Raw genomic sequence first — 25,868 nt, forward strand, 5'->3', positions numbered from 1 at the left:
TATACCCTTCCAAGGAAATCATTAAAATATAATCATAAACAATTGTGAGGCGAAATTAATAGTCTTGTATTTAGAAGCAAATCAGTAAAAAATGGACAGCTGGGAGTGCAAAAGACTTCAAGCCAAGTGACTTAAATTGCCAATTTGTAATGAAGACCCCATTAATATTTAACACAAAACTTTTAAAATTAATAAAAATAACAAAAAAGCTAATGGTGGCACAAGAAATCAACCTATTTGTATTAGATGCTAGGATATAAAATACATATGCTGACATAGATGCAGAGGGAACAAAAAAAATAACCAGAAAGCATTCATTAGTATATCTCAATACAGATTCCAAGAGAAAATTATAAGAATCCTAAATAGTAACTCCAAATGACAAAATATTAAAATTGCACATAAATTAAAGCCTTATTCATTTAGCTTTGAGATGCAAACTAAATGCTTGAAGAGCTATAAGAACTTCTTTTAAACTCTCCTTGGAGGGTTCATTGCAAACACATCTAAGTCTTTGGCTATAACAATAATACAAAGTTAAAACCAAATTTCTTGAACCTCATCAAAATTGCTATCCATAATGGGTTGTATGCTATCACTTATTGTCTACATACAGCATATGTAGAGATAAATTAAAAATATACAATTCTGAAAATGCATTTAGTTCTAGGCCACAATAGTTTCACAGAAACAATACCAAAGACAAAATCAATCAATGCTAGATTGATGGCCAGAATATATGGAAGAGAAATAATTGTTCATTTCAATTTATATAATATCGCATGAATGAGAAAAAGCAATTCAATATAATATCGCATGAATGTCATTAAGCAATTCAGTATATATAATATCACATGAATGGGAATAAGCAATTCAGTATATAAGGAAGAGAAAAAAATGTTTATTTCAATTTATATAATATCACTAATCAAGTTATATATATTTGAGCAATTAATTTAACAAGAACACTTCAGTTTATATAATATTGCAAATAGTCTCTAACCCATTTACACAGGAAAATGAGTATACTAATAAAAAAGAAAAACAAAAAATAATGAAAAGGAAGAGAAATACTTCTAGATTTGTGGAAAAATGGAAGAATGATTCGAAATATTGAATGATGGCCTAAAGAAAGCAAATATACTTTAATTTTTGTTTCAAAACACTGAAAAGAAAATGGAAAATGCTGTAAAGATGGAGAGGACAATATGAAACAAGTGAAAGTTAACCAAACATTCTTCTTTATCGGAAAAAATGGAGGAAAAAATGCTGTAAATCGACTTCTCCCTCTCCTTCTCGTTGTCTCCTTTTTTTTTTTTTTGCTAAGAATTTTGTTAGTAGTATCACTCTCATCATTCACGTGGTGTTGCTGAGAAACATGATATAAATGATACAGTAGGAGTAATTTAGTAAATTAATCATCTAAAATGCCATTTTTCTACTATTTTTAAAATGGGGACATTAGGCTTCAAATGCAATTAATTTGGGCCATTTGTTATAAATGATAAATGAAATGAAATATAAGCATATGAACAATTCTATATACATGCAGGCGGAATTAATATATAGAATGAACATATACAAAAAGAGGATCGAATATTGTATACCTCCAGCCATTGCAATTGATAACCTCGATCTAGCTTTAGATCTACAAAAGAAAAGAAACAAAAGTTAGAACGAGTACACGGGCTTCCAAGCTCTGACTAACTCTTTTAGATGGAGTTACTGAAAGTCAGAATGAGCAGTGAGCTTGGGGACCGGTACTCTATATTTATAGAGTGAGACATACCATCAGAGTCTCTGCCACAGATTGAGATATTTTCTCAATCAGTTGGGATATGAAAAATCGGGTAATAATAAAATCAGGTAACAAACAATGTTTGACCATTAATTAGAATATTTTGTCAATAAATTAAATATTGACTTTAATATATTAAATCAATTAGTTGTAACAAATTGATTTTATATACCAAATCTAAATAAATATTCTAACATTCTCCCACTTTGTCAGCATTTAAATTAATGTATTACTTAAGCCCGATGATCATCCCTGTTAGATAATAAACACATGAATCATGGCGATAGGTCCTCTTTTTATGACGAGTATTATCTTCCATGTATTACAATATATTTATTACATAACAATGTAATTTATGTGGCTATGTACTTAAACGAACAAACCTTATGTTTATTCAGGTCCTATGAAGATAAAATTTTCTCAAATAAAATTAAGATGCGCATAAATATGAGAAACACATCAAAATAAAAGTTTCATTGATAATAACTTCAGTTTGCACAATAAGTTTACATAAGGGAACCAAGTCCCATGTTCACTACATGATCCTTGAATTTATGAGGTGGCAAGCCTTTCGTCATGGGATCAACAATCATCAATTCAGTGCTAATGTGTTGAATGACCACTTTATTTTCTTTAACACGTTCTCTCACGACTAAGTACTTGATGTCGATGTGCTTGCTTTGACTACCACTCTTGTTGTTCTTAGCCATGAATATAGTAGCTGAATTGTCGCAGAGCATTCTCAATGGCCTAGATATAGAATCTACAACTCTAAGGCCTGAAATGAAACTCTTTAGCCATACACCATGTGATGTAGCCTCAAAACACGAAACAAACTCGACTTCCATAGTAGAAGTAGCAGTCAAGGTCTGTTTGTTACTCCTCCATGATATAGCTCCATCGGCAAACATAAAAACGTAACCAGAGGTTGATTTACGTGAATCAATACAACCAGCAAAGTCTGAATCTGAGTAGCCAACTACTTCTAGGTTGTCGGTTCGTCTGGACATGAGTTTGTAATCTTTAGTACCCTGAAGATACCTCATAACTTTCTTTGCAGCTTCCCAGTGGTCTAATCCCGGGTTACTCTAAAATCTTCCTAGTATTCTGACAGCAAAGGCAATGTCGGGTCGTGTGCACACCTGAGCATACATCAAGCTTCCAACAACAGAAGCATATGGGATGTTCTTCATTTCTTCCTTTTCAAAATCATTCTTTGGACACTGACTCAAATTTAATTTATCACCCTTAACGATAGGAGCCACACTTGGTGAACAATCTTTCATCCGAAATCTCTCTAAAACTTTGTTAATGTAGGTTTCTTGAGATAGACCTAAGATACATTTGAATCTATCTCGATGGATTTTAATGCCAATGACATAAGACACATCACCCATATCCTTCATCTCAAAGTTCTTTGAGAGAAATTGCTTCACCTCATGTAGCATGCCATTATCATTGGTTGCAAGAAGAATATCGTCCACATATAAAACAAGAAAACAAATCTTACTCCCACTGACCTTCTGGTATATACATTGATCCATGACATTTTCTTCAAATCCAAAAGAAGAGATGACATCATGGAATTTTAAATACCATTGACGGGACGCTAGTTTTAAACCATAGATGGACTTCTTAAGCTTGCACACCAAATGCTCACCATCACTAGAGGAGAATCCTTCTAGTTGTTTCATGTATACCTCATCCTCTAGGTCACCATTTAGGAAGGCAGTTTTCACATCCATTTGCTGCAGCTCTAAATCGAAATGAGCAACTAATGCCAGGATAACTCTAAGGGAATCTTTCTTAGATACCGGAGAAAAGGTCTCCGTGTAGTCAATTCCTTCTTTTTGAGTGAATCCCTTAGCAACGAGTCTCGCTTTGTGTCTCTCAATGTTGCCTAATGAGTCTTTCTTTGTTTTGAAGACCCATTTACACCCAATAGCCCTCACCCCATTAGGCAACTCAACAAGATCCCAGACTTCGTTGTTCTTCATAGAATTGATTTCTTCATTCATGGCATTGTACCACAGTTCCGATTCTTTGTTATTCATAGCTTGCGAAAACGCTTCTGGATCATTTTCGGCTCCAATATTGTAGTCAGATTCTTGCAAATACATAATGTAGTCACTAGGTATCGCCGATTTTGTCGTCCTAGTGGATCTTCTTAAGGCTACACCAGCAGGCTCTTGGGGAGCGGGTAGTTCAGCTTGTTGTTCAACAATTATAGGCAACTCTTGAACAACTTGATCCATTTGAACTTCATCATTGACTTGTGGATCTTCAACAATTGGTTGTGGTAGTTCAACATCCATTTGGACTTCAAGGGTGTTATGAACCACAATCAATCTTGCTCTTGAGGTAGAGGGTTCTGAAGGATCTTTCTCAAAACCTAAGTCCTTGGATTGATCACTCCCACTAATCAAGGAATGCAAAATTTTGCATTCCTTGATTCCACAATCCTAGTGTTATTAGATGGACAATAAAACTTGTAACCTTTAGACCTTTCAGCGTAACCAATAAAGTACCCACTTATGGTCCTTGGGTCTAGTTTCTTTTCTTGTGGATTGTATACCCTAACTTTAGATGGGCATCCCCAAATGCGTACATGTTGCAAACTCGGTTTCCAACCTTTCCATAATTCAAAAGGAGTTTTGGAGACTGCCTTGGTTGGAACTCGATTTAATATGTAAACGGATGTCTTTTGAGCTTCAGTCCACATGGATTTAGGAAGTTTAGGGTTGTTGCTAAGCATACTCCGCACCATGTCCATCAATGTTGGGTTTCTCCTTTCTTCAACACCATTTTGCTCAGGTGTACCGGGCATGGTATATTGGGCAACAATCCCATTTTCTTGAAGAAACTTTGCAAAAGGGCCAGGTGCTTGTCCATCTTCAGTATATCTACCATAATATTCTCCACTTCTATCTGATCTCACTATCTTAATTTGCTTATTGCATTATTTCTCTACTTCAGCTTTAAATATCTTAAAAACATCTAACGCTTCACTTTTGTTATGAAGTAAGTAGATATACATGTAGCGTGAGTAATCATCTATGAAAGTGATGAAGTATTTCTGACCATATGAGTCCATGTCTGGACTACATATATCAGTATGTATGATTTCTAATAGGTCAGAAATCCTATGGACACCACTTTTCTTAGACTTGGAGGTATGCTTTCCCTTAATGCAATCCACACAAGTATCAAAATCAGTAAAATCTAAGGTATTGAGTACCCTATCTTTTACTAACCTTCTAATTCTATCAATGGAGATATGTCTCAATCTCCAGTGCCATAATGTAGAGGAATTCTCATTCATAACACATCTTTTATTACCAGCGTGAACGTGCACAATATTACAAGCGGTATTGTTTTGGAAATTAAGGCAGTAAAGACCATCAGACAAAATACAATTTCCAACACATTCAGATTTATTATATAAATTAAAAGATTTGTTTGAAAATGTAAAGGAAAAACCAAAAGATACAAGTCTTGAAACGAAAATCAAGTTTATAGAGAAACTTGGTACATAAAATGTCTTTTCTAACTTTAAAACAAAACCGCTTCCTAAAACTAAATGGCACGTCCCAATAGCCTCCACATGTGAGCCCATCTTGTTTTCGGATAAGATGTTTTGCTCACTTCCCACTGGCTTCCTTAGGTTTTGTAAACCCTGCAAGGAATTTGAAATGTGAATTGTTGATCCAGAATCAATCTACCATGTGTTAATATTAACATTAACCATATTAGATTCATAACATACGAAGGAAATTGGATTACCTTTGTCATCCATCTATTTCTTGAACTTGGCGCATTCTTTTTTCTCATGTCCCTTCTTTTGCAGAAGAAACACTTGATGGAATCCTTCTTTATATCGCCTTGGGGAGGCACATTATTTTTCCCCTTGTCCTTCTTGGATGGTTTGCGTTTCTTACCTTGGGTGGCCATGTGAGCACTTTCACCTTGTTCCTGCAGGAGCCTTGCTTCTTCTTGAGCACACATGGTTATCAGTTCATTGATACTCCATTTGTCCTTATGTGTGTTGTAGGAAATTTTGAAAGGCCCGTATTGAGGTGGAAGATAGTTAAGGATGTAGTGGACTAGGAATGACTACATCAAGCTTCTTCAGTTGAGCAGAAATGTCCCTCATCTTTGAAATATGTTCTCTAACTCCTTTAACACCAGTGAGTTTTGTGGATGAGAACTGGTGGATGAGGTTGTTGTAAAGTGGTTTGTCCGAAGTGTCGAACTGCTCATCGATCAGTTTGATCAAGTCTTTGATTTTCTCAGGTTGCTCCACCGATCCACGCATTCCCAGAGAGATCTTTGACATGATGAACACGATGCTGAGGCGATTGGACCGCTCCCATTTTTCATATAGTGCGATCTGAGCAGCAGTGCTAGTCAAAGTGATTGCAGCAGGTTCGTCCTTCCTCATTGCGTAGTCCATGTCGGCACAGCCTAAATGAAGAAGAACTCGTTCCTTCCAGATTTTGAAATTATCACCCCTAAACTCAAGAATTTCGGTAAGGATTTCAGCGAAACTAAAGGATGATGAAGAAGCTGCAGGAATAGGATTACAAACTTAGATTTTGAAGATTGAGGCTTAATGAAGTCATGTTTTACCAATGTATAGCATGCTAAAGAATGAAATTTTATTAAACAAAAATTGCATGTGGGCTAAATTTTTAATTTAATAAAATTGGATGTAAAGGATAATAGATTACACAAATGAATTATTTAGGCTAAATTAATGTTTGATACTTCTATCTTTATTAAACTTTATGATAAAACTATTAAATTAATTTTCATAACTCATGTGGGTAAATTAAGAAAATTAATTTAATATATTATCCTAATTAATTATATAAATATAATAAAATCCATGTGAGGTAAAATTATTATATCTATATAATTAATCACAATTTATGTCCATTGTGTGATCCTTTTAAATTAATATATAATTAAAGATGTTGTGGCTACTCCCTAATTATGTAAAATTATATGGTTCACTAGACATTATGTTTCAGGGTTTAAGGAAAGATAAGAACAATTTCGTTATAACATAATAGACAATCACAGAGAGTAGTGCTCCTAGTGTGGTCGCCTGAAGATCATTAAAAACCGTTCTAGATTGAGCATTTGTCTCAGTTTCATGCGTTTTTATGTCAACCACAAAATTGTTTATGAATTATTCATAATTTTATTCACCCTAAATGTTTTATGAATATTTTATGAATAAATTATGAATATTAATGTGCTAAATATTATTCAACCTATCTTAATGTATGAATATAATCTAAATATATCTAGCATAATTATTGAATATACAACGTATTTAAAATTATAAAGTCATACATATAAAATTAAAGATATTTATACTATGAATAAATTTTGCATGAAGAATAACAGAATAATCATACAAATTAGTATAATTAAATATATGTACGAAAATAAATACAATAATTTCATATATATACTTAATGGCAGAAAAAATCATGCTAAATAAGACAATAACATCATTTACTGATTTTCTGAATTAATAAAATAATTGCACAAACTTAATTGTAAAAAGTAATTACATTCTTAAAAGACAATTATTTAATATTGCATGAATAATGAAAATATATCATTCAATAAATGTACCAAAATCAAGTAATTGCACATTTTAATTAATTTCCAAATATATAATATACCAAAATTATATGTTTTAATTAAATTGGCAAAAGAATTAAAAAATAAAATTTATTGTCTAAATAAACATTAAAATGAAGATAATAATAAAATTCCAAAATAAATCAAAAATGGAATTTTCTTCAATTTTTCTTCAATTTTTTTTGTTGTCGTGTGACCCGTCAAACAACGGCTCGTTTTTCTGCAGCAAGGGGGAAACGACACGTCGTTTCTCCTGTCTTCTTCCTCCAGCCGAGTCGAAATCGACCCGGTTTCTGCATGTGGGTCGTACGAACCCGATTCAAAACCCGACTTTATAACCCCATTTTAACGTCGATTTTCAAGATTTTAAAGCCCAGAATTCATGGAAATGAATAGATAAAGAAATTCATGGCTTTATATTTATTAAACAACAACTAAAAATCAATCATTAATATCAAAATTAAATTTCGGCCATAACCGATTCTGAAGGTAAAAAAAAAAATTCAAATGTTGTTTTTATGAGTTTAAATCTCATTTTTTCATGCAAAGATTAATTTGAGATTGTTAACTTGAAGATTTCTTAAATTTATTTGCAAAAACAACAATTAAAATATCCACTTTAAGTATCCAAAACTTTAGGCCAAAAAACTCAAAACTTTTAACTTGAGGCCATGAACGTGTATGCATATAGTCATTGCTTTATTTTTAAACTAGTTTCTCAAATAACAAATTATTAGAAACACTTACCAAAAGATTTCTAATGCAACTAAAATTGAGAAACAAATTTGAATTAACAATCTCCAATTTTCAACAATATATGAAACTATATACACGAATATATAATATATGTGTATAGACGAAGACATAGGCTCATCTATAAATCATAAAAAAAAATGTGTATATATGCATACAAAATTAACAAGACAGAGATTAAACTGGCGACTGATACCAAATGATAGATGAAATGAAATATAGGCATATGAACAATCCTATATACATGTAAACGGAATTAATATATAGAATGAATATATACAAAAAAAGGATCGAATATTGTATACCTCCAGTCATTGCAATTGATAACCTCGATCTAGCTTTAGATCTACAAAAGAAAAAGAAAAACAGAAGTTAGAACGAATACACGGACTTCCAAGCTCTCACTAACTCTTTTAGATGGAGTTACTGAAAGTAAGAATGAGCAGTGAGCTTGGAGACCGGTACTTTATATTTATAGAAGTCTCTGCCACAAATTAAGATATTTTCTCAATCAGTTGGGATATGAAAAATTGAATAACAACAAAATCAGTTAACAAACAATATAGACCATTAATTATAATATTTTTTCAATAAATTAAATATTGACTTTAATATATTAAACCAATTCCGTGTAACAAATTGATTTTATATACTAAATCTAAATAAATATTCTAACAATAAATTCTCAAACTTCAAAACCATTTCATCCCAAGAACTCAGGAACCCGATCACCCAAAGAACCTAGAAACTCAATGCCCAAAGAAAAATAACACTCAAAGAAAAATCAAAACTCACCCTAAGAAAAATTTAGATCAGACCAGAGTAATAAACTCTAACACAAACTTTTCAAATTACCCATGAGCAATGGGAAGTTCTCAAATCACAATAGGCGACAGACAAAGTTGCAGGTTCTGGGCATACCCGAACGAAGCTTCGGAGCTAGGCATCGTCCTCGGCGGGGCTAAACATTGTCGGAGTTGAGAGGGAAAGGGTGAGATCTAGGTTGGATCGGCATCAAAGCTGGGCTGGATCTTGGGACAACGCCGAAGCTGCGAAACAACGCCAGAGCCAGGGAAGACGCGATGCAAGGTTGAGATCGATGTGGAAGCCGGGTTTGTGATTTTTTTGGGCAGATCTAGGTTCATCGTTAAACCCCCACCGAGGACGAAGTCCCGCTATCACCTTAAGCGCCTCCTCCCGTCACCTTGAGCGTTGTCCTCGCTGAGCTTGCCTGAAACTTAGATAAATCAGAAAATGGGTTTAGTGATGGAGATGATCGGAGAAGATGGGGAAGACATGGAGATGGGTAGATCTGGCATTTTTTTTTCTTTTCTGAATTTCATTTAGTTAATAAAAATCCTTAATTAATTTTTCATTTTTTAAATTTATTTTTCATTTTTTCTTAAATTAATTAAATTTAATTTTTAATGTTACCTAATAAAGTATTGTTATGTGTGTCCTAATTGGCACTTAACCGGTCTAGTTGGCATTTAACAAGCAAAAAACATGATTGCAAAAAAAAAAATACTAACAAAAGGTATTAGTGCTCTAAAGATTTTTGTTTGGGGGCATATGTACAACAATGGCAGAAAAATATGGAGTTTTGTTCCAAATATCTCAAATAATAAACATTGTATTTGTCAACCTTAACATATATATTTATATTTTTTACACTATTATAAGTCTCTCTATATAAATTTTATAAGTGTCAATCTTAGCCAAAAAGTAGTGCAAATAATGGAAAAAGTGGCTATGATAATTAGGTAAGTGGGGCAATTAGAGATAATTGAGTTTTGGTCTATGTATTGTGCAACCATGGGCATGTGGTGTTGGGGGAGAGTGAGATTACACCACCATAATATTATGAATCTACACAAAACTATCATTGACAGAGACCAAAGAAAGATTGAGTTAGACGATGCAAACCCTAGTTGTAGAATAATATTCTTCAACCTTGATGAAGCTTTAAAACCCTTGTTGAACCACCATATTGAACTTCTTCTTCAATGTAAAACACAACTAAAGGCTTATACACGAGATGTATCGCTGTCCTAATTCTCTATTTCCTTGCTCTCTAATGATGCTTGAGGCCTTTCTTTAGAGCAAATGAGAATTGAGATTGAACAAGTATTAAACTTACAAAGTCAAGCACTTTCTTTATGAGTTTCTTGGAAAAAAAACTTGAGATCTTGAAAGCTAGATAGAGAGGTTTGAGAGAGTGATCAAGTCTTCCAAAACTTTATAAGAACCCTTTTATAGAGTAGGCACCGTCACTAGGTCTAACTAATAGGACTAGAGACTTTTGACACATCATTATGAGCTTAAAACATGTGTCTCTTGAGATTGGTTAAATACACAGTGGAATTGTTTAAGCACGAAGAGGAGCTAAAACAATTTCATAAAAGTCAACATATGAAAGTTGACTTTAAGTATAAGAATTTTAAAATCAAACTTTTTGGTCCAAAATGTTTATTTGGAGTATTTACGAGTACCCAAGACGTTTGGGAGCATTTGGAGGTGTTTTGATACACTTCATGGAGTCGTATTACAGGGGCATCGACGATACGTTGCCTCCTAGGAGGCGACGCGTTGCCTGGGCTCTCAAAACCCTAGAGAGAAAAGTACCAGGAGACGACGTATCGCCTGGTGCCAGGCACGCACCTGGTGCATTATGGAATGTTCGTACGATTGCGTGTTTTAGCTCCAAAACTTAAATTTAAATGCTCTTGTTGATGCTCAAAATCTCATCAAGGGAAAACACGCGGTTTACAAGGTGTGGATGCTAAGATGTCATGGCCTCGCATGGCCTCGCACGGCCCCGCTCAGACGCCTAGGCCGCGCCACCCAAAGGGCCTCGCGAAATGCCTGGGCCATGCCACCCAAAGGGTCTCGCGAGATGCCTAGACCACACCTCCCAAGTGGCCTCGCGAGATGCCTAGGCCACGCCACCCAAGTGGCCTCGCGAGACGCCTAGGCCGCGCCTCCCAAAGGGCCTCGTGAGATGCCTAGACCACACCTCCCAAGTGGCCTCGCGAGAAGGTCTCGGCCACGCCACCAAAGTGGCCTCGCGAGATGCCTAGGCCACGCCACCCAAAGGGCCTCGCGAGATGCCTAGACCACACCTCCCAAGTGGCCTCGCGAGATGCCTAGGCCACGCCACCCAAGTGGCCTCGCGAGACGCCTAGGCCGCGCCACCCAAAGGGCCTCGCGAGATGCCTAGACCACACCTCCCAAGTGGCCTCGCGAGAAGGTCTCAGCCACGCCACCAAAGTGGCCTTGCGAGATGCCTAGGCCACGCCACCCAAAGGGCCTCGCGAGATGCCTAGACCACACCTCCCAAGTGGCCTCGCGAGATGCCTAGGCCACGCCACCCAAGTGGCCTCGCGAGACGCCTAGGCCGCGCCTCCCAAAGGGCCTCGCGAGATGCCTAGGCCACACCTCCCAAGTGGCCTCGCGAGATGCGTCCATGGTTTCGCCCATGGCCTCGCCCCTGGCCTCTCCCATGGCCTCGCCCATGGCCTCGCCCACGGCCTCGCCCACGGCCTCGCCCACGGCCTCGCCCACGGCCTCGCCCACGGCCTCGCCCACGGCCTCGCCCACGGCCTCTCCCACGGCCTCGCCCACGGCCTCGCCCACGGCCTCGCCCACGGCCTCGCCCACGGCCTCGCCCACGGCCTCGCCCACGGCCTCGCCCACGGCCTCGTCCCTGGCCTCGCCCATGGTCCCATGCCCATGGCCTTGGAGGCGAGAATACTCACAAGGGGCAAGGTACATGCATGAATATGGAATGTGCCTACAAACCAAAAGAAGTCAGAGTACGGATATAGTACCCCTACCAGACAAGTAGTGGGAACGCCAGGAGTGGGTATGCAAGGATAGGAGTTATGGTCCGTACATCTACATCCATAGGTCAGAGCCGACACCACCACCTCCTGCGCCACTACGCCTGCCACCACGCATTAGACATGGGTACCGACAAGTAGTGGAGACATCCTCCTGACACCTGCTTCTGTACGGGATGTACGACCACAACCTCTGAAGCCACTCCTCTGACACAGTACGTATGTACCACTTGGTCCCCTGGACCACTATGTATCTAAGGCCATTAGAGCCTACTATAAAATGAACCCTAAGACCACCTGAAAGGGGGTTGGAAATTTGACTATAGCAGAACCTTAAGTGTGAATGAAAGATTAATTTCTCCATTATTGTGCCATCATTGTTCTCGAGTTTTTGTTCAAGTTTTTACTGTTTTCTAATCAGCAATCTTGATTTGATAATTGTTTCCAACTTAACTTCGTTGACGAGTTCTCACCGTCAACAGTTTGGCGCCGTCTGTGGGAACGTAAGCACCAAGCTACTGTTCTGCCATTACTTCCGGCAAGGAGAAATGCCAAGACATTCGAAGCGACTCAGGGAGCCTCAAGAGGTGGAGGTCCACCTTACCGGAGTCCAGCTGAAGGCCTCCATGAAGGATCCACCTCCACCCCGGGACGTAGAGCCCCCAAGGGACCCTGAGGTTCACGAGAATGACAAGGAGGCCTCGTCACCGGCCATCCCACACAGTGAAAGTCCTCCAAGGACAACTACTGCACCACCCGGGAATGCCAACGATTTCCCTCCTCCCAAACCACCACAAGTACCGAACTCCGGCCGGTAAAACCCGGGCCCCTCGACACGTAGACACGATAAGCAACCCCGGGTCCATTCCGTGAGCTCGAGTTCCAAATCTCGTTTCTATGAAGAGGAGATTCATGAACTGCACCGTAAAAACCAAAGACTAGAGACTACCCTAGAGAACATGCAAGAGGTGCTGAATGGCCTGTTGCAAGGTAAGTCGAACATGACCCTGCCCAAGAGGAAAGAGAAGGGTCGGGAAACCACTGTCCCAGTAGACGACGGGAGGACCAGACACTCCACCAGCAACACCCCTAGGGAGAAGCCGCAGGAGCGTCCCGGACCGTCGAGGCCACCCCAGGGGCCAAGGCAAGGGAACAATGGTGGCTCTCGCAACGACATCGAGGTCACCTCAAGGAGGACGCCCGCGGATCTACGAGAGGAGCTCAACAAGAAGAGGGCGGATAAGAGGACTACCCCTCCTACTGTCCCTCGGGACGGCGAAGGAAAGGAAGGTGTCGACCCGTCCATGTTAAGAGACTCCCTGAGGAAGAAGAGGCAAGACCTCGATACAGAGATGAAGAGCCTGCGGAGTAAGATTGTTACCGCGTCTGGAGGGCAAAGCCTTGAGGAGGAGTTTGACTATGAATCACCCTTCACCAAAGAGATCCAAGCCATCCGACTCCCAGCCAACTTCAAGGAGCCTCATATGACCCCGTATGAAGGAAGCATCGACCCCAAGTACCACCTAGACGCATTCAATGACTTGATGAAATTAAGAGGGATAAGTAGCGGGGCTAGATGCCACTGTTTCGCAGTCACGCTGAAAGGACCCGCATAAAAATGGTTTAAGAGACTTCGGCCGGGATCCGTCAGGTCTTGGCAACAGTTTTCAGATGAGTTTCTCCAACAACATCATGCCATGCGTGATTATACTATGCCGGGCACCAGCCTCGCCAATGTAAAACAGGGCGAAAATGAGAGTCTAAAAAGCTACATTCACAGGTTCAACATGGAAGCAGCCAAAGTGGGGAGCTTGACCCGCAGAGAGTTAAAAATGGCCATTACCGCTGGAGTGCTCCCAGGAAGCAAGTTGTGGGACAACATGTTGAAGAGGGAAGTCGCCGACTTAGACGACTTCTATGAGAGAGCGCAGAAGTACATCCACGTGGAGGATGGCCATGCAAACCTGAAGGCAGGAAAGGAGGAGCCCCCCGCGAAGCCCCCAGCTAACGACGGGTCGAATGTAGCAAAGAAGAAAAGGGCATACGATGGATCAAGAGATGACCACCAGAGGAAAACCCAACATGGGAATGATCTCAGGCAAGCGGCTTACACTTACTACACAGACCTCACAGACACCAGGGAGCACATTTACCTCACCAATGAAGATCGAGTTCCTTTCAAAAGACCCCCACCAATGAGAAAGGACCGGTCCAAGAGAGACCCTGGTAAATACTGTCAGTACCACAAGGATACCGGTCACACCACGGCAGAGTGTATCCATTTGAAGGAAGAAATTGAGGAACTCATCCGCAGGGGACATTTGGACAAGTATGTGCGCAAGGATAACCAGAGGCCGGAAGGAGGAGTGCCCCCCCCCCCCCCCCCCCACGGGCACGTGAGATGGCCCCGGAAGTGCAGGGGGAGGTTAGGACCATCTTTGGAGGACCAGGATTCGGAGGCGATTCTAGGAAAGGGCGAGACAGGTATGCCAGGGAGGCCCGGCAAAGTCCACCACATTGCGTTTTAAGTTTGGAGCAACGCCCCCCGAAGAGCTTCAAGGGCGAGAATGACTCAATAACTTTCACTGAAGAAGATGCGCAGGGGGTGCACTTTCCTCATAATGACCCCCTGGTGCTAACCGCCCAGCTAGCTAATATGAGGGTACATCGGGTCATGGTGGATAATGGGAGCTCTGTGGACATCTTGTGTCGACAGGCGCTGGAAAGGATGGGGTTGAGCCTCCGTCACCTAAAGCCTTGCACCACGACTTTGTATGGGTTTACGGGAGATTCGATGCGACCCCTGGGGACGATCGAATTAACCCTCACCATGGGGGAGCAACCCAGGCAAGCCACCGTAATGGCCAACTTCATCGTGGTAGAATGCACCTCAGCCTTCAATGTGGTGTTAGGGAGACCCTCTCTGAGAGAATTGAAGGCAATAACTTCTGTATATCACCTGGCCATGAAATTCCCCACCCCTGGGGGAGTAGCATGTGTGAGAGGGGAGCAGAAGGAAGCGAGGGAATGCTATAACATGTCCCTCCGCGCAGCCACCAAACTGTCCGTGCCAATGGCGATGGCTGTGCATGAAGGAGCGACCTGCACAAGTTAGACCCGCACAAGATTGGACCCGCAGGTTACGAAGCCTCTCGAGAAGTGCAACCAGCAAGACTTCGGCTCTTAGTGCCAAAAGAACCTATGTTTAGCTTGTTCTTCGTTATTTTAGCTTAAGTAAGAATCAAAGAGACTACCCTAGGTAGCCTCCTAGTTATATGTAACCTTTTTCTTTTTTATTTACAAAGTTATATGTAAATCGCGTGCTATAAATGAAACCGTTTGCTACTTCCCGTGTTTACTTTCTTCGCTGCACAAGCATCAGCCAAAGTGCCTGCCGAAATAAATTTCACCAAGCGCTTGGGGGGCAGGATAGGAGGCAATATCATGCAGCTAGCAAGGGGAACCTAAAAAGGGCCCTCTAACGGAGGATCTTAGAAAGGACCCCTCGCCCTCCTAAAAAGGAGACTTCTAAAAAAGAGGCTCCTAAAAAAGACCCTTTAATAAGGGATCTTAAAAAGGGCCCTCAATTAGGAGTAACCTAAAAACGACCCCCTATCAGGAGGATCCTAAAAAGGGCCCTCCATCAAGAGGAAGTGGCCCATGGAGACGAAGCAAGCAACAAGCAGGAGAATCCAAAGAAGGACCCCTTGCACCAAGATCCTAAAAAGGATCCTATGCACCAGGAGGATCCTAAAAAGTGCCCTCCATCAGGAGGACCCGAGAGGGACCATGGCCATAAAAAGGACCGTTTAATGGGAGGTCCTAGAAGGACCCCTTATATTGGGGCCCTAGGCGAAGTCCCTAAACACAGGAAACAGTAAAAAGACCTTGCAAGGCGTCCCCTGGGTTTACAAGGATTAGCTACCCTTGTGAACATCAAGGAGGCCAAAAGGCCTTACAAAAAAAAAATTATATATATATAGTGACAACACTAATAAGTCTAGAGCGGCCACCAAGCCGTCTAGCCAAAAAGGGTCCTAAAAGAGACCCTTGCAGAAATAGTACTATGCATAATGACGAGAGGGACGCTTCTCGCAAAGAAATAATAAGCGTGCGCAAGAAAAACATAAAAGGATAACTAAGACCCAAGGGGTCAAAATATCCTTATGAAAGCAACCAAGAGGCACCAAAAGAGGTCCCAGTGAACCCTTTCACATGGGCTCCAAAGGACCTCTAGCCTGATAGATAAAAGGGGGGAACCAACTAAACCCCTTCACACAGGCTTAAAAGGGCCTCAAATGCAATAGAACAAGAAATAAACAAGCAACATATGTATTTATACATTAAAAGAAAAAGGGAGTTCTTGAGACAATACAAGAGTTACCAAAAGAGAAGTAATACTAATAATGAAGTAAGGTGCAAATATTAAGCCATGCATGAAGGCCTATGTATAAGAACCAAGATGAATAATCTACAAGAGCACCTAAAGGTCCTCTCCTAGACTAGGGGGCAAGTGTTGATGCTCAAAATCTCATCAAGGGAAAACACGCGGTTTACAAGGTGTGGATGCTAAGATGTCATGGCCTCGCACGGCCCCGCTCAGATGCCTAGGCCGCACCACCCAAAGGGCCTCGCGAAATGCCTGGGCCACACCTCCAAAGTGGCCTCGCGAGATGCCTAGGCCACGCCACCCAAAGGGCCTCGCGAGATGCCTAGGCCACACCTCCCAAGTGGCCTCGTGAGATGCCTAGGCCACGCCACCCAAGTGGCCTCGCGAGACGCCTAGGCTGCGCCCCCCAAAGGGCCTCGCGAGATGCCTAGACCACACCTCCCAAGTGGCCTCGCGAGAAGGTCTCGGCCACGCCACCCAAGTGGCCTCGCGAGACGCCTAGGCCGCGCCACCCAAAGGGCCTCGCGAGATGCCTAGACCACACCTCCCAAGTGGCCTCGCGAGATGCCTAGGCCACGCCACCCAAGTGGCCTCGCGAGACGCCTAGGCCGCGCCACCCAAAGGGCCTCGCGAGATGCCTAGGCCACACCTCCCAAGTGGCCTCGCGAGATGCCTAGGCCACGCCCCCCAAGTGGCCTCGCGAGACGCCTAGGCCGCGCCACCCAAAGGGCCTCGCGAGATGCCTAGACCACACCTCCCAAGTGGCCTCGCGAGAAGGTCTCGGCCACACCACCAAAGTGGCCTCGCGAGATGCCTAGGCCACGCCACCCAAAGGGCCTCGCGAGATGCCTAGACCACACCTCCCAAGTGGCCTCGCGAGATGCCTAGGCCACGCCACCCAAGTGGCCTCGCAAGACGCCTAGGCCGCGCCACCCAAAGGGCCTCGCGAGATGCCTAGGCCCCACCTCCCAAGTGGCCTCGCGAGATGCGTCCATGGTTTCGCCCATGGCCTCGCCCCTGGCCTCTCCCATGGCCTCGCCCCTGGCCTTTCCCATGGCCTCGCCCATGGCCTCGCCCATGGCCTCGTCCATGGCCTCGCCCATGGCCTCGCCCATGGCCTCGCCCATGGCCTCGCCCAGGCCTCGCCCACGGCCTCGCCCAAGGCCTTGCCCACGGCCTCGCCCAGGGCCTCGCCCATGGCCTCGCCCATGGCCTCGCCCAGGCCTCGCCCACGGCCTCGCCCAAGGCCTTGCCCACGGCCTCGCCCACGGCCTCGTCCATGGCCTCGCCCATGGTCCCATGCCCATGGCCTTGGAGGCGAGAATACTCACAAGGGGCAAGGTACATGCATGAATATGGAATGTGCCTACAAACCTAAAGAAGTCAGAGTACGGATATAGTACCCCTACCAGACAAGTAGTGGGAATGCCAGGAGTGGGTATGTAAGGATAGAAGTTATGGTCCGTACGTCTACAGCCATAGGTCAGAGCCGACACCACTACCTCCTGCGCCACTACGCCTGCCACCACGCATTAGACATGGGTACCGACAAGTAGTGGAGACATCCTCCTGACACCTGCTTCTGTACGGGATGTACGACCACAACCTCTGAAGCCACTCCTCTGACACAGTACGTATGTACCACTTGGTCCCCTGGACCACTATGTATCTAAGGCCATTAGAGCCTACTATAAAATGAACCCTAAGACCACCTGAAAGGGGGTTGGAAATTTGACTGTAGCAGAACTTTAAGTGTGAATGAAAGATTGATTTCTCCATTATTGTGCCATCATTGTTCTCGAGTTTTTGTTCAAGTTTTTACTGTTTTCTAATCAACAATCTTGATTTGATAATTGTTTCCAACTTAACTTCGTTGACGAGTTCTCACCGTCAACAGCTCTAATCTCATTAGTTGAGTCTAATGAGGATCCTATACTATTTAAGGTGTTCAAAATGAGTTAATTGGTGACTTGGTCACTCACCTCTTTCTCTCACTAAAAAAGAACTCTCTCTCTCTCTAGCTCCAAGATTACTAGTTTTCTCCAAGATCTTCATCAAGAAAGCTTGAATTGCGTGGAGATCCAAGGCTTTTGAATCCCAATCTCATTCCACTTGTTATAGCTTCAAGTATCTTCAAAGGGAAGGCTAGGAATAGAGATTTTTGGACAACAAATCTTCATTTGTGTCAAGCCTTGTCACTTTTGTATCTCACATAAAATCATAGTTTGTGATTTTATGTCCCCAGGGTTTTGTTCTTCATGGAAGGTCTACTCTAAACTTTTATCCATTGTGTTTATGTAATTTGTGTTTAAAAATTCTATGAGATTGATTTATTTGTATGATTTTGTCATTGAGTTGTAATACAAACAAATGTTTATACAGCCTAATCTCAACAATAAAAATTTTCTATCTCTAAATCTTTGTTTTGTGTCAAAGTTCTTGTGTTTCTAAATATTTTTGTGCTAGATAAAGTCATGGAAGAAAGCTCTTCAATCTCGGCCCTAAAGTTCATGTCTCAAGATCTAGTTAGACTAGATAGATTTGATGGTTCTAACTTTGTTAGATGGCAAGATAAGATGAAGTTTCTCCTCACAACTTTGAAAGTTCACTACATCCTTGACAAAGATTTGAAGACTTGGAGGCTCCAAAGGATGATGACTCTCAAGAAGTGATCAAAGAAAGGAAGAAAATGAAAGAAGATGAACTCGTTTGTAGAGGTCACATTCTCAATGCATTGTCGGGTCGTCTATATGATATCTACACAAATACAATATCGGCTAAGGGGATATGGGAAGCTCTTGAGAAGAAATACAAAACCGAAGAAGAAGGTACAAAGAAATTTCTCATCACTCAGTACATGAAATTTAAAATCTTTGATGCTAAACCCTTACTTCCCCAAATTCATGAGTTTCAAATTATTGTGAATAAGTAGTCCACCCTCAAGATAACATTGCAGAAACCCTTCATTGTGGGAGGGATTATAGCTAAATTACCTCTATCTTTGAGAAGCTACAGGAAGAAGATTCTCCATAGGAATGAAGAGATATCCTTGGAAGAGATCTTAAAACACCTAAGGACTGAAGAAGAGTCTCATTCTAGAGATAAGAATATGGAAGAGTCCAATGAGGGAAAATCCAAGGCTAATGCCATAGAGAAGCCCTCTCAATCCAAAGGAAAAACTTATAAGAAACCCTAATGAAAAAAAGATACTCATCTAGCTCCACGAAAGAATAAAGGGCAATTCAAGGGTGTGAGAGGACCTTGTTTGTTTGTGGCAAGAGTGATCACTTGGCTAGAGAATGTAAGTATCGAAAGCCCAATAACAATGAATCTAAAGTTAACACAACTCAAGATGAGTTGGTTGCCACTATAAGTGAGGTACATGCTATCCAAGGAAATGTGCAAGGGTGGTGGTATGATACTTGTGCCACCATTCATGTAATCTATGATAGATAGGTCTTTAAGACTTTTGAGGAGTCAAAAGGTGTTGGTAACAGATTTACCATGTGCGCAGCGGAAAGCACGGGGCGTTGGGCCCAAAGATTTCATTTTTTATTTATTTAAACAAACTTTAAATAATCTGATCCATTAACATGCAATATATTAATCATAGAGAAATGAAAGATGATAATTTACTAGTTGAAAAACTATCAAGAATCCTCGCTATCTTTTTGTATCTCCAACGAATATCCAATCCAAAATAGTTCTTCAAATACTCCAGACCATGATATTCCAAGATATATCTCTACACCTCATGACGTGTGTGGGCAAGTAGAGTAATGGTAGGGAAAAAATTATGATTCACAAGATATTTTCAGCGCATGAGATCTTGTAATATTAGGTATGAGACAATTTTAAGGGATAGAGAAAAATTATACGATCTATGTTTCTCTTTGTGTGGAAAGCTTATTATGACGTATTATTATTATGAAACTATTTTCATATGATAGATTTATAAAAGAATTTTTTGACCTGTGAAATTGGCCAACGGTCGTATGTATAGTATACGACACATTTTGAACGAAATAAATAGAATAAACGACAGAGTACGATTATCATAAATAAACACACATGAATTTTATAGTGGTTCAGCCTTGTTCTGATGAATAGTAATAACCTAATCCACTTAGTGTTCTGTATTGAATTACTCGACAATTACAAGTACGAATTGATGAGTTCACTCCTCAGAAATATTTTTCTCCCAAAATTCCAGAAAAAGAGATCCCTTGAAATGAAGCCCTGGGTCCTTTATTTATAGTACCCAGGGGCTGTTACATGACCAGGAGTACTGGGATCATGGTTTGGTACATGATTATCAGGTAGTGGAGATACGTGTCCACCTCCCCATGATTATGAGATCGTGGGTTTTCTCGTTGTTTCTCTAGATCGTGGTGGATAATGCACGATAGAAACCTTTGGGAAGATGTTAAGTCTTAGTTGGTATATGAGACTTAGGTGCTAGGCCCGACGACCCGAGCTTGGGTGCTAGGCCTGTTGATCTCAGTTTGAAATAGAGTGAGTATTTCTCAGTGAAGTGTACTTGGGGGTTTGAGTCGACCACCCTATGAAGAATAGGGTGGGTCGACCACCCAGGTGGTTCTTGAGCATGTCAGGCCGACCACCCTAAGGGTTGGGGTCAAGCCGACCACCCCTAGGGATCCTTGGGCATACTGGGGCCGACCACCCCTAGGGCTCTTGTGCCTGCTTAGGTCGACCACCCCTAGGGTAGGGGTTAGGTTGACCACCCATAGGGGGTTTAGGCTTGGTCGACTTCCCCATAGGTCCTGGACCTATCTTTTTTTTTCCCTTCAGTCTTTTCTCAATAATTTGTCATTTTTTCCTCGATTTGTGATGTCACGTGTCGCATTCTCATTCGCCACATCATCCTCGTATGTTTGAGGGATAACAAATTTAATTAAAATTTTGAAATTCAAAATTCATAAATTCAAATTATAAATCAATTATTAAATAATTAAAAAAATAGAATAAATATCCAGGACACATTCTTGGACCTTGTTACATGCTAACTACAGTGCATGCACTGTAGTTGGTGTGTAGCACATCCTTGATTTCAGGCATGTGTTCTAACCATTTTCTTTTAATTATTATTTAATATCTATATATTCAAAAATATCTAAATCTGATAACTTATTTATCATATTAATTAAAGAATAAATATCATTTCAAATTCAAATCCAATTTGAATTATCATAAATATCATTTTTCACATTATTTAAATAAATAAAATTATCTTAATTCTTTAAATGTTATTTTCAAAAATACCAAAATAATTTTAGAAAAACATATAATTAATTAATTTGTCTCAATTACATATTTGACCCTAAAGAACAAATTTCTTTCAAATATGCAATTTTTCTGATTTTTCCCAATTTCAACTTTCAACTTTCACCTTGAATAATGTTGATAGAGCTATTTCGAGGACCTATAGTCCTATAATTTCAAGCTACAATAAATTTAGATTATTAATTAAAACTCTTTAATATAATAACCTTAATTTATTAATTTCAATATTATTTCACTAAAAAGATGAGATTGCACTCTTGTAATTATAGACATTTATTTATTGAGTAATTTTAAACATATAAAAAAGTATCCATTGATTTAATCACTACATACAATTCAATCCTCTATTAATGGTTCATAATTAAAGCAGGAATTAATCACCGTTTAACCTCTTTAATTATATCTTGTTTCCTTAAGTACCATTAACTTTACTAGTGAAGGTTAATTCAACTAATTTATGAATTTGAGCTCAATAACCTTTCAGTTCCAAAAGTCAACCCTTAAGAGAATCATTATTCAATTCTTCTCGAAAAGGCATAGATTCCATATCTGTATATTATGTCCCAATCCATTTACATCAATGAGTTTCCAAAATAAATTTTTTTAGCCTGATCATTATGACAAACCATAACGAGTGAGCCAAATAGCTCACATGACAGAAAGAAGAGTTCAGAATAACTTCAGGATTAATATCAATTTGTATATGATAATCTTATCGATATGTTTAACTAATATTGTAATGACCCAAATTTCCTAATAAGGCTTAGGGCCTTGATTAGGAGGCCGGGAGGGCCATAATTAATTTATTATGCAATTAAATGATTATCTGCATGTTTAGGTGTATTAAATCTGCATGTGAACCTATTTCTGATTAATTGGGTGATTTTCATATTTTGGCCATATCGGGTATATATATGTGGCATGTGTGTGGTGCTTCATTATTAATTGGTTATGGTAGGGTTACTCAGCATGAGACGATCCTAGGAGGTAAGCTAGTGGGAAAGTCACAACGGTATTCATTCTTGACTCGGAGTGAGTCAATGGGTATTTAGTACATTACCAGGATATTGGGTAATGGGAATAAATATTTGATGATAAATTGGGAATTAGTAAGATCAGGGGGAAATTCTGGGAGTTTTGACTATTTTACCCCTGGGGGCGTTCTCGGGACCCCGAGCATTAGGATTTGCTTGAGGTTACTTAAGCTTGAAGTAACCTGTTAAAAGAACGTTCAGAACGTTCTCTATTCCTCTTGTTCCCTTTTGAACACTTGATCACGTTTTCGAAGGAAACTTGAGTTCTAGGACTCAGATTCAAGCGGGGATTAAGGCATAGCGATTCTAGGAAAGATTAGAAGCTTATTAGTCAGAGGATTTAGTTGGGAAACGATATAATCAGAGGTAATCCAAGTTTTAAGTTCTAATTTTTTTTTAAAGTTTTTAAGCCTTGATTGGATTTTATGTTTTGATGAGTTTTTAGATGAATTGAAGCTTGGGTTTTATGAATTTTGGGAGATTAGAATGTTTGGGAACTTTAATTTTGAGATTTGGATAGGTTGGGGTTGGATTTGGAGCTTTGAAACTCAAAGAGCACGAAGTTAGAACCCATAAATCTGGTTTGCGCGCTGTAGCGCTAGGTTGGTAGTGCTACAACACTAGGTGCTCTGTTTTGGGGGAGTTGGGTCTGCTTGTAGTGCTGTAGCGCCCAAAGGTAGCGCTATAGCGCTACATAGTCTACAAAATGGGGTTTTTTTGGTACTTTTTGGGGTTTTGACCTGAGGGCTCGGGGGATGATTTCACCACCCTATTTGGTGGGATTGGAGGTCCCGAGAGCGCAGGATTGGTCTCGGGATTGGGTTTTAGAATTTGAAATCATTGAAACACCATTTATGTAACGCCCTACTTCCTTAGAGTCGTTACTAAGTGAGTTTTAAACATGCAATTAACTCACTAATAGAGGTTTTAAGACAGAAGTGTAGCTAAACCATAAACAAAGTCACATAATTTGAAAATATATCCATTCATTGAAAATTATAAAGCGTTTAACATTTGGGATCCCAAAATACTGTTTAGGAATATTTACAACTCAAAAATATAACTAAAGTCGGTTAAACGACAAAATTTAGGTTTAATACAAACATCTCCCAAAAATACCCCTGGCCGTGGCAGCCAGGCAGGCCAAACATATACACGTCGCTACACGCTCTCCGTACTCATGGTTGGTTGACTTTCCCCTTGCCCTTACCTGCACCATAGAGCACCCGTGAGCTGAAGCCCAGCAAGAAAACTCACACAAGAAAATAACATATGCATAACAATCATTCAACATATAATCAAGCCGCCAACAGGCTAAACACATACGACCATGTCATCCCAGGTGCTTTACCAGGCCCTGGGTTCGCGGTCTACACCATAAGGATATCCCATGAATCCTATAGGGTCTCACCCTGGCAACTCGCACTCCGCGTGCTAAACGTTGCTCTCGGCCCCCTTGCTGTTCCCGACCCTCGCTGTTCTCGGCCTTCGCCATTCCCGGTTCTTGCCATTCATTCACATATATGCACACATAACATAACTAAACAAATACTTAAACACGTATAACCGACATCAATGGGGCTATGCTCTGCAACATAATCATATAGGGACGTGCCCTGCAACACAAACAATAGGGCCTTGCCCTGCTCTACGGGTACAACAATTTTCTTACCTGTGTCCCGAGCTTTCCAAGCACTGATGTCCCGAGCACAGTCCCCTAGTCCGAGCCTCGCTGAAAACCTAGTCACAATCATCCATCCATCAAATTCTAATCCATTAAATAACTTTGGGTCATAATTCTAGTCTCCGTGACCTTGAATTTTATTAATCCAGGTGATAAAATCCATCCCGAGCCTTAACTTTTGGATTCCTGAGCCTAAAATCTCCTTGAAGCCCAAAAACGCACTAAGTGTCGTGGCCCCATGAACCCATGCCGCGGCCCGCCTCAATCAGAAAATCCCAACCCCAAAACTGTTGGAAATGTGCCCTGAAAGCATATGTAGTAGACGTTGTTTTTATGAAATAAATAAATTAATTAAATTTGTTATGCATATATTTTATGGACTATATTATTCTATGATAATATTATGTAAATATCAGGAAAATTCCTAAGTTCATATATGTGATCTCAAACATGTATTGGTACGGGAGGATTGCGTTTGAGATAAATGAACTTGAATAGTTCGCAGTAAAATAAAGTTATGGAATCTTTAGATTAATTACTGCAAGTACGGTCCACTAGTATTATGAATACATGTGATCTAGATCCGGATCACTAGTGTGGTAGGACACTTTAGTTGAGGTGCTTTATATATTAGAGAATATATAGAACTGGACCAGATATGTTTGTTAATACTTAGTTAAATACCATTTCGAAGTATTAATTAAATATATCAACTGATGATCATATACAAATAGATCTTAATCCTGAAGTTACTATGAACTCCTGTTTATGTTATATGAGTTCTTTGATTCACTTGTTAGGGTCTGTCAGAATGATCAGGCTAGAAACTTTTGTTTTGGGAACTCATTAATATAGATGGCTGGGGACATAGTATACAGATATGGAATCTATACCTTCTCGCAAGAGATTGAATGATGGTTCTCTTAAGGGTTGACTTTTGGGACTGAAAGGTTATTGAGCTCAAATTCATAATTTATTATGAATTAACCTTCACTAGTAGAGTCAATGGTACTTGAGGAAACAAGAGATAATTAAAAGGGTAAAACGGTAATTTTATTCTCGATTAATTATGAACCATTATTAGAGGGTCAAGTTGTATGCAATGATTATTTCAATGGACGCTTTATGATTATATAGTACTTAGTAAATGAAATGTCTATAATTACAAGAGTGCAGTCTCATATTTATAGTGGAATAATCATGAGATTAATAAATTAAGATTATTTAATTAAAGAGTTTAATTAATAATCTCAAATTTATTGGAGCTTGGAATTATAGGTCCATTGGTCCTCATAGCGGCTCTATCAACACTGTTCAAGGTAAGAGTTGATATGAAGGGAAAATAGTTTAAAGACATATTTAAGAAGAAATTTGTTCTTCAGGCCAAATATGCAATTATATGATA

The sequence above is a fragment of the Humulus lupulus genome, chromosome 3 (genome assembly GCF_963169125.1).
Source record: "Humulus lupulus chromosome 3, drHumLupu1.1, whole genome shotgun sequence".
NCBI classification, from domain to species: Eukaryota; Viridiplantae; Streptophyta; class Magnoliopsida; order Rosales; family Cannabaceae; genus Humulus; species Humulus lupulus.